We start from the raw sequence: 9,162 nt of genomic DNA on the forward strand, positions 1-9,162 counted from the left end.
ATTGCATGCATATTTACTGGGTTTACTCTCACTGGTTTGTAAAGGGGACAATACACTTCATTGTAAAATTTTAATATCCACTGGGTTTTAATTTAATGCATTTAACTGTTAGCGGAATAAACTGAAATAAATCCTTGCAAATAATTCACAAATAGTGTTTACACCAGGTATTTGGGGAGGGGTGTGTGTGATAGAGATGGATAAAAGCAAAGACAACCACTTCAATGACCTATACAAACATGTAGAAAATAGTGAATTTTATGTAAAAGATATGGAGGGTGACACCAAAATAATAGTCTTCCCCCATCAGGACCGAACATAATTAACGTCTGCTTGGGAATTAATCGTTACTGTGAACAGTGTTAATTGAATGAAAACTTTTGTAATTCAGCAAATAAATGAAATTATTAATTTTGTGAAAATGAATAAGTCGGTGTCAATCATGACATTTTGTCTTCACCAATATATGTTCGTTGTTAAATCGTCAAAATGCTAAGATATACTATATGCGTTAATGAATTTTAGTTTTACGAGGTTGACCATTAAAAACTCATGAATTCTTTTTTTTTCACTTTGTTTACAGCAGCTTTTTATTTCAGAATTATGTTGTAACATTTTTATTTCAAATGTGTGTAGTTATTTATTTTCTTCACCTTGCTGTAAATTTTTTATCTTCAAGATTTGTTTAAATTTACCTTCATAGTTTTTAATGGTCAACTTCTAAGGTTTTAATAGTAAATGTCAGGTCATTGAACTCTTGGGTGATTGAGGCAATCAATAATTTGATTCATGAGTTTTATTGATTGGTAAAAACATTAATTAAAAGCATTCATATACCAGTAGATACACACCATTTCACGCTTATAATCTGCGAGGTGGAATATGTTTATTATTTGCGAAATACCAATAATGTTTGCTCTATGTTCAACCAGTACACCGAGAAAAACAAATCATGTAACAGAACCAGTATGATTTCTGCCCGAATAAAACTTGTAATGACAACTGTATGTTTATTTTGGAGCTAAGAAGAGTAATAACATTTTTGTCCGCTGTTGCATTGTGTAAACCAGCTCAATAAACAAGTGATATATCAGGGGATAATCTTAAAATATCATTATATTAACAGCTCTCTAATAGGTTTAATTTTTTTTTTATGTATACCGGGTACCCGTCAATAAAAAAAAATCCTGTAAACCACGTGATTTTGTTGTCAGTGCTTTTAGTGTACACCAAAAAATCATAATATTTTAAATCAGTGACAATTTCCTGGTGGGTCAGATTAACAATTGTAAAGTTTAGTTTTTGTGATCGTCATTAAATAATTATTAATCTACAAACTGTTTTTTTAACGGTCACTGTTATCAGCCATAATCACTTATTTGTAAAATGATCATCTAATTCTCATATTTTAAGAACTACTAGTATATTCATACATTTCAAATGCTAATGATTGCTTTCGTTTTTTCAGGTAAACATGTGTTTTGTGAGAAGCCGATTGGTAAGTCGATTGCTAGCACACAGAGCTGCTATGAGGAAGCACAGAAGAACAATAAAGTCCTTCTGTGTGCATTCAACAGGTGAGATGTCTAACTGTAGTGGCACTGTTAATTTTTGTGCTGGTCTGCGCAAGTTTAAAGGCCTACGTGTAGGGTATATAATAATTCGATGAGAGCTTATATCCCAAAATGGCGTCAAAAACATTTTGCGCCGTGCAACATTTATTTTCAATGACGTGATTATATTGCCATCGTGTAATGTAGTTTTTACCCCAAATAAGAACAAATTTGAATGTTTGAACAAGTACTGATAGTTTTTTTAAGGAAAGGTAAATTCTATTATTTTTGATGCTATATGTATGTATAGACCAATTTCCATTCTCTGTGAGATTCCGTGTTATGCATAAAATCAAATGTAAAAACAGGACAAAAAAGGTCATTGTGTCATAGTGGCGACAAACATAGTGTGAAATTCAATAAACACGTATTTTAATATATATTTTCATGCTTAATAATGTGTTGTACACATTTGATGATGGTCAATTTCGATTAAGTAAGGGTATCTGAACGCAATGTTACCCTGTCAAAGATTGGTCTTTCGATGTGAGCTACGAAATAAAGAAATTCAAGCTCAAAATCAAATCGTTTGATTTTTGAAGCAAACGTCTTTCACACAACTCGCAAGATCTCGTAGTTGAATGGAAAATCACATATTAAAGTTGCTATCTACAGTTTTAAGCATGCTTGATAATAATTTGCAATTTTCTCGTCTGTAGACGGTTTGATCCAGGAGTACGTCAGGTCCAGCAAAAAAGCAGAAATGGTGTAGTAGGACAGATACAACACATCAAGACAATCAGTCGCGATGCTCCATTACCACCATTATCATTTTTAAAACTATCTGGTAAGTGTTCTTAGTGAGTGATCTAAAAGCTAGAAGCTGTGGCTTCTTTTAAAATGGTACAATGCATCAGAATGGACTTGGCTTCTATTAGAGCATCTGCACATATGAGAAATGATGAAATTGTCTGGAGTAATTTCTAGAAAAATCTATTGATGTTTGGTAGAAGTTGATTAACGGGAAATTATGGTTTGACCTCTGTGCGTCCGTACATCCCAACCTATATCTTAGACATGCCTGGACTGATTACATTCAAACTTAACACGTACATCATACATAATATTATACATATTTCACAATCTGATTCAAGATGGCTGAATGGCGGCTGTTTTTGTGCTGAAAAGTCATCAAAATAAAGCATTTATGGATGAATTTTGGTGCATGCGTTGGACATTATGGGACCTTAATGCATGTCATTTTGTTTTTCAGATCGGATTAAAAATGGGTGACTGGCAGCCATTTTGTTTTAATGAGTGCAGTTCTAGTGTTGTATCTCTAAAATGATTTGACTTAAAAATTTTTATATTCATTCTACATCATGTTATAGATATACAGATGGACGACTAGTGGCTATTTTGTTTTAATTAATGCTGTTCCACAGCAATATCTCTCAATATGGTCACGTACTCCTTTGACGATCATATACAAGGCGACTGAATTTCAATCATTTCAGTATCAATCAAGCATCAGCTTCTGAATCAATATCTTTGACATGTTTATGTTTGAGCTATATTACTATAAACAAAATTATATATCATAAGTTTGATAACTAACGGGGAGTTTACCATGCATGTCTTGTTTATTATTGATATAAGTTGATAGTATTAATATTGGTACACATAAGTTATATGTATTATTTTTGCAGGGAAAAAATCTTTCAACTAATTGCTGAAAAAAAAAAATTGGCAAAATTCGGGGTCAGCATTTTTTGTGGGGGACCAACCTTTTGGCCATTTCAAACATCTGATGTGGGCCCAGTGCCCAACTGGTGAAATATCGTAATATTGAACTACCCAGAATGCCATATTTGATTTAGAGTTAATCAATAGTATGTTCGCATGTGCAGCGCATACTATCTCGCGTAGAATCAACTCCTCCATTGTGGCGTTGGCGTTCATTATTTTTGTAGTAACATGGACTGCATGTTTATTTTGAAAATACATCATTATTATATTACAGGTGGTATATTCCATGATTGCGCTGTGCATGACTTAGACGTTATATGTTGGATAATGGGAGATACACCAACTACCGTTTATACTCAAGGCCACGCATTCAATCCCGATATTGCAGATATGGACGATATTGACACAGTCGCCATTACAATGAAGTTTGCAAGTGGAGCCATAGGCACCACTGATTTGAGCAGATTCGCTGCGTATGGATATGATCAAAGGCTTTAGGTATCTATTTTCATCCCAAAAAATCAATAATAATTTAATCGAAAATAATTCTATTAATTCGTGTTAATGAAAAAACAATTATTTTCACTACTAACTGTAGTGGTGTTAGAATCTGTTGAAGACTTCATTAACTTAACCCCCACACACCAACCCACCCACACACACACACGCAAAAAGAACTCGGATGAGCTGCATCATTTTGTGGACCTGAAAATACATTGGCTGTTTGAAAAGTCTTAAATCCCACATAAAATGTTCTTTTATCGGGGGGGGGGGTTACAAGATCCTTAAATTTGTAATGAATTATGTTTTTTTTTTTTTTGTCCTTCAATGTTGTGTACTAAATTTTTTGCTGAGTAGCATCCTCAAGATGAAAGTACTAAAACAACACATAGTAACACAACTGGGTCTTTCATATGGGCATTATTCTCCATACTTCTCGTTACATTGCATCTGTTTTTTACGACTAAAAATATATTAGTTAAATCAATTCTAATTTATTATTAGGTGTTCGGCAACAAAGGAATGGTACAGAATCATAATTCCAAGTTTTGTGATATGTCTAGTCATGGAACCGGCGGGGAATCCTTGCATCCTATTCTGCCGTCATTCAAAGAAAGATATGCACAAGCCTACCAACAAGAATTAGAACACTTCTTGGACACTGTAACCGGTAAGTTGTCATGGTAACTATAATTCAAATCATAGTGACAATGTTCAAGGTGTTTCTAGTTCATTAGTTACTGTTATCCCTGTTTTTAGCTTTGTTGCCATCAGAGCTGACAGACAGAGCTGTTAGTATAGGTAATTGTCTAGGAGTGTTGTTTTTTTCTTTCACTGTCACTAATATGGTTTGTTCTAAATTAGTGTTAAACTATAAGATGTATGACACTTTTGAGAACTTACAGCAATTCCAGGCACTGATTTGACGCTGAAGTAGTGCTAGATGTTGATGACTTACTACAATAGGTTACACACTTTGTTTTCAAATTTACAGAAGTTGTTACAAATAATGCAGACAGCATGTCTGCAATTTGAAGCGCACTGGAAGAAAGCTCCGCCCATAAAAGTGGCGGTACATTAGTTTTGAATTTCTCCAATAAACGATCGGACTCTCAACTTAGTTTCGTACTTCAATTTGCGTCACATGTTATTTCAGTGAGAGGGCATAGAGTGGTGGCACTGTAAAGAACGTTATTTTACAGAACCAGCTGACCGTCTGATCATGACAGAATTCTTGATCAAAGTGCATTATTCCTACTATAGAAATATCCGTATCATGCCAATGTATATAACTGAAAGCTGCCTGCAACAAATGTCCTTTGGAGACTTCATCAAGTATATCAATAATGAAATTGAATACATAATTAGAATGGGTGTTATTCGATTATTAGTTCTCGACGATGAGAACCAAAAGGTTGATGTGCCACCAAATAATATCACTGGCAATACACGTCGAGGGAGGGTTGCCGCCATACACAAGTAGTTTTTGTCGAATTTCCCGTTCGTAAATGCGCGGTCGCAATGGTTTAAAATATTCGACATAGTCTATAACGTTCTCAGTTTCCTGGCAGGATACTCTCGGTGGTAACAAACCGTTTGACGATATTATAAGCTGCCTGCTTTGAAACACCATTTCGATCTCCAATCTCAACAAATGACAGTCCACGAAAATACAAATTGACAACTCTTGTTCTCATTTCAACTGGTTATTTGACTCTTTGCTTCTCCATTGTGGTGCTTAAACAACTTGGACATATGCCGATTTGTAGACACGCAATCGACACGATGACCGACCAAAAGTGAATGAAAGACAGACGCGCATCAAAGTCTAGGTGTACCTGACTTTGTAGCAAAAATAGAAAACATTGTGGGCAATATCTGTCAATTATTCCTCTGATTTGCAGCCGATGTTTATATTTCCAGTTACAACTTATGTAAATGTGAAAACAAAGTGTGTAACCTATTGTAGTAAGTTATCAACATCTAGCACTACTTCAGCGTCAAATCAGTGCCTGGAATTGCTGTAAAAACAGCTCAATTTTGTGATCAAGTAGAATTTCAGTAGCTGATAAATCCAAAAAATAATTTCTTGTTTGTTTTTGTTAAACTTGTTTTTCCGCTATTTCACCCAAGAGTACCATTGTTCATAGACTTCTAAAACTTCCCAGGCACAATGGAAACTATAAGAACTGGTGTACCTAACGTTCAGAATTTTGATCGGTCAACTAGTTTGGCAGCCATCTTGGATTGAAATTAAAATGGGAAGTGGCTATTTGATGGGAATTGGCCATTTGACCATTTCTATTCTGATGGTCTAGGCGAGAAAAGAAAGGTTAAGTCTCAAGTGACTGTCATAGTAACCTTGACATATAGACTACCACATTCCTGAATCCATGCCATATATTAAGCCATATTCATATTCTACTATCAGACTTTAAACTTGGACCTGACGAATTTCTCAATCTTAACATTTTAAATTATATTTGCAGGTGTGTCCAGCAAGTGCGAGGTGTCCTGTGAAGAAGCTGTACGCTGCTCCATGGTGGCAGAAGCTTGCGAACGATCATATAAACTTGGCAGATCTGTTAGTATTGTGGATGGTAAAATGGTCCTGTAAAAAGATTTATGATTATTTACATCTGAGCTTAATATTATTATTTAATATTATGCTGCTTCTTTTATCTCACATTATTGGTCAGTCTGTGTATATCAAAAAATAAATATTGTAAAAATACTAATGTACAGTGATCAAGGAATATTTCGTGTCGTCTTGTATGTCTTGTATGTCTTAGATGCAATAAATATGTGTTTATTTGGAATGTATCTTGTACCAGTGATATGTATTTCAGGCATGAGCCTCACAACACAAATTCAGTGGGCTAAATCGGCCACAAATAAATTTAAGTAAATCTTTTCCAGTTATGGCTAATTTTGCGAGTATAAGTGCTGTGATTTGATTAAGGTAATAATTTTCACTTTTAATCAACATATGCTAGGAAATGCTTTAATATCTTAATTACAGTATGTATGTGGGGAGATTCATTTGAATTATTGATCTTTTATTCATAACCATATTTTCTTCGTATTTCATTTTTTGCATGTAATACTATGAGAAACTGGCACACCCAGTTTTTAATTTGGCCAATATTGTTTCGAACGTCGGTGTAAACACCACATTCGTAATCTGGCAATGAGAACGCCTCCCATCCTACAAATTGTTACTTGACGCGATCTATGGCAACATTGTATGTTTTGAGCAGTTGCTTTCCAGTTGTTAATGAGTTAACATCTGTATTACGTTGTTGTTGAAGAATAAACAAAATTGAGTTCTAGTTTACATGACGTGTCTGTTTCAGTGTTCACTTTCGTGACTGAGAAGACCCGAACCTTCCCTTTCCCCACAATGTATATAAAAAATTTAAACATATGAGCAAAATAGTTGCATTGTAATTAGTATGCAAATTAGCTACTTAACATAACCAGATTAACTGCGAAGTGGTATTGGACATTAAACTACAGGGCTCGAAATATTCAAATAATTATAAATGTCTCTCCATTGATATACTATAATAACGAACTATAGTTATAAAAGCATGGATAAGAAGAAGCTGATGTACTGTGCAGAAACAACTAAAATGAAGAAACAGATTTTGTTAGACTATTCAGTTTGGATGTCGTCTTATAGTTCAGAAATCAATTCAATAAATAAATATGAATTACATGTACTTGATTGATACTGCGAGTGAACCATACTTCACATCAATCGATTGAGGAAAAAAAGTGGATATGCTCCTGAAAGACTGGGGCTGCTTTTCATTGGGTTAATCTCAAAACTGGTCGAACCAAGTAACTGTAACTGAGAAAACGTTTGTATGCGACACTGCATATTTTAAATAAGATGGTTTGTTAGCTATAGTTCATATTTCATTACCTTTTATAAATTATTGTTATATAATTTGTTGTTACTGTACTATGTGTAATTTTGTTAGCCATTGTATTTGAGATATGCTATCCAGTTAAATTGTTATGTTCACTTGTAATCACAACCGATTTTTAACATTGTCAGACTAACTGCTGTCATATCTGTTAATATTTGAGTGTGGAAACACTGTTCTTATAACCTGTAAAAATTCATCCCAAAAAGGAAGCAGATTGAATTTATTGTTTAATGAAGGCAATATTGCGTTTTAACAATATAGCCATTTTTGCTGTATAATTTTTGGAGAACTGGACATTCATTGATAAAAAAAAGAGTGTTGTCAGTTACCAGCATTTGTCCAAGTAGTCTTGTTTATTTTGATTAATTTGTTTCACATTTACAGTACTTTTTCTCACATTAAAGATTTAGCAATACTATCAGTGGTTGAAAGTGCATTGTGTGCATGTGTGTGTGATTTTTATATAGCAATGATTAAATATTTTTCATTTCGTAGTTGCAATCATTCTCGATTCTTGAAGATGCATCATTCTGAGTAGCATATTAGGAAGTATCCCATTATCTGATAACTATGCACAAATATGCAAGACTATCTAATTAATATGCACAAATTTGCAAGACTATCTGATAGCACAAATATGCAAGACTAATTAATATGCAAGACTATCTAATTAATATGCACAAATATGCAAGACTGTCTAATATGCACAAATATGCGAAACTAATATACAAAACTAATGTGCACAAATATGCAAAACTATCTAATATGCACAAATATGCAAGACTCTAATATGCACAAATATGCAAGACTCTAATATGCACAAATGTGCAAAACTAATATGCACAAATATCTAATGCACAAACTTGCGAGACGAATTAATATGCAAGACTATCTAATTAATATGCACAAATATGCAAGACTAATATGCACAAATATGCAAGACTATCTAATAGCACAAATATGCAATTCTAATTAATATGCAAGACTATCTAATTAATATGCACAAATATGCAAGACTATCTAATATGCACAAATATCTAATATGCACAAATATGCGAAACTAATATACAAAACTAATGTGCACAAATATGCAAAACTATCTAATATGCACAAATATCTAATGCACAAACATGCGAGACTAATTAATATGCAAGACTATCTAATTAATATGCACAAATATGCAAGACTAATTAATATGCAAGACTATCTAATAGCACAAATATGCAATTCTAATTAATATACAAGACTATCTAAATAATATGCACAAATATGCAAGACTATCTAATATGCACAAATATCTAATATGCGAAACTAATATACAAAACTAATGTGCACAAATATGCAAAACTATCTAATATGCACAAATATGCAAGTCTAATTAATATGCAAGACTATCTAATTAATATGCACAAATATGCAAG

The sequence above is a fragment of the Saccoglossus kowalevskii genome, chromosome 15 (genome assembly GCF_978046115.1).
Source record: "Saccoglossus kowalevskii chromosome 15, keSacKowa6.1, whole genome shotgun sequence".
NCBI classification, from domain to species: domain Eukaryota; kingdom Metazoa; phylum Hemichordata; class Enteropneusta; family Harrimaniidae; genus Saccoglossus; species Saccoglossus kowalevskii.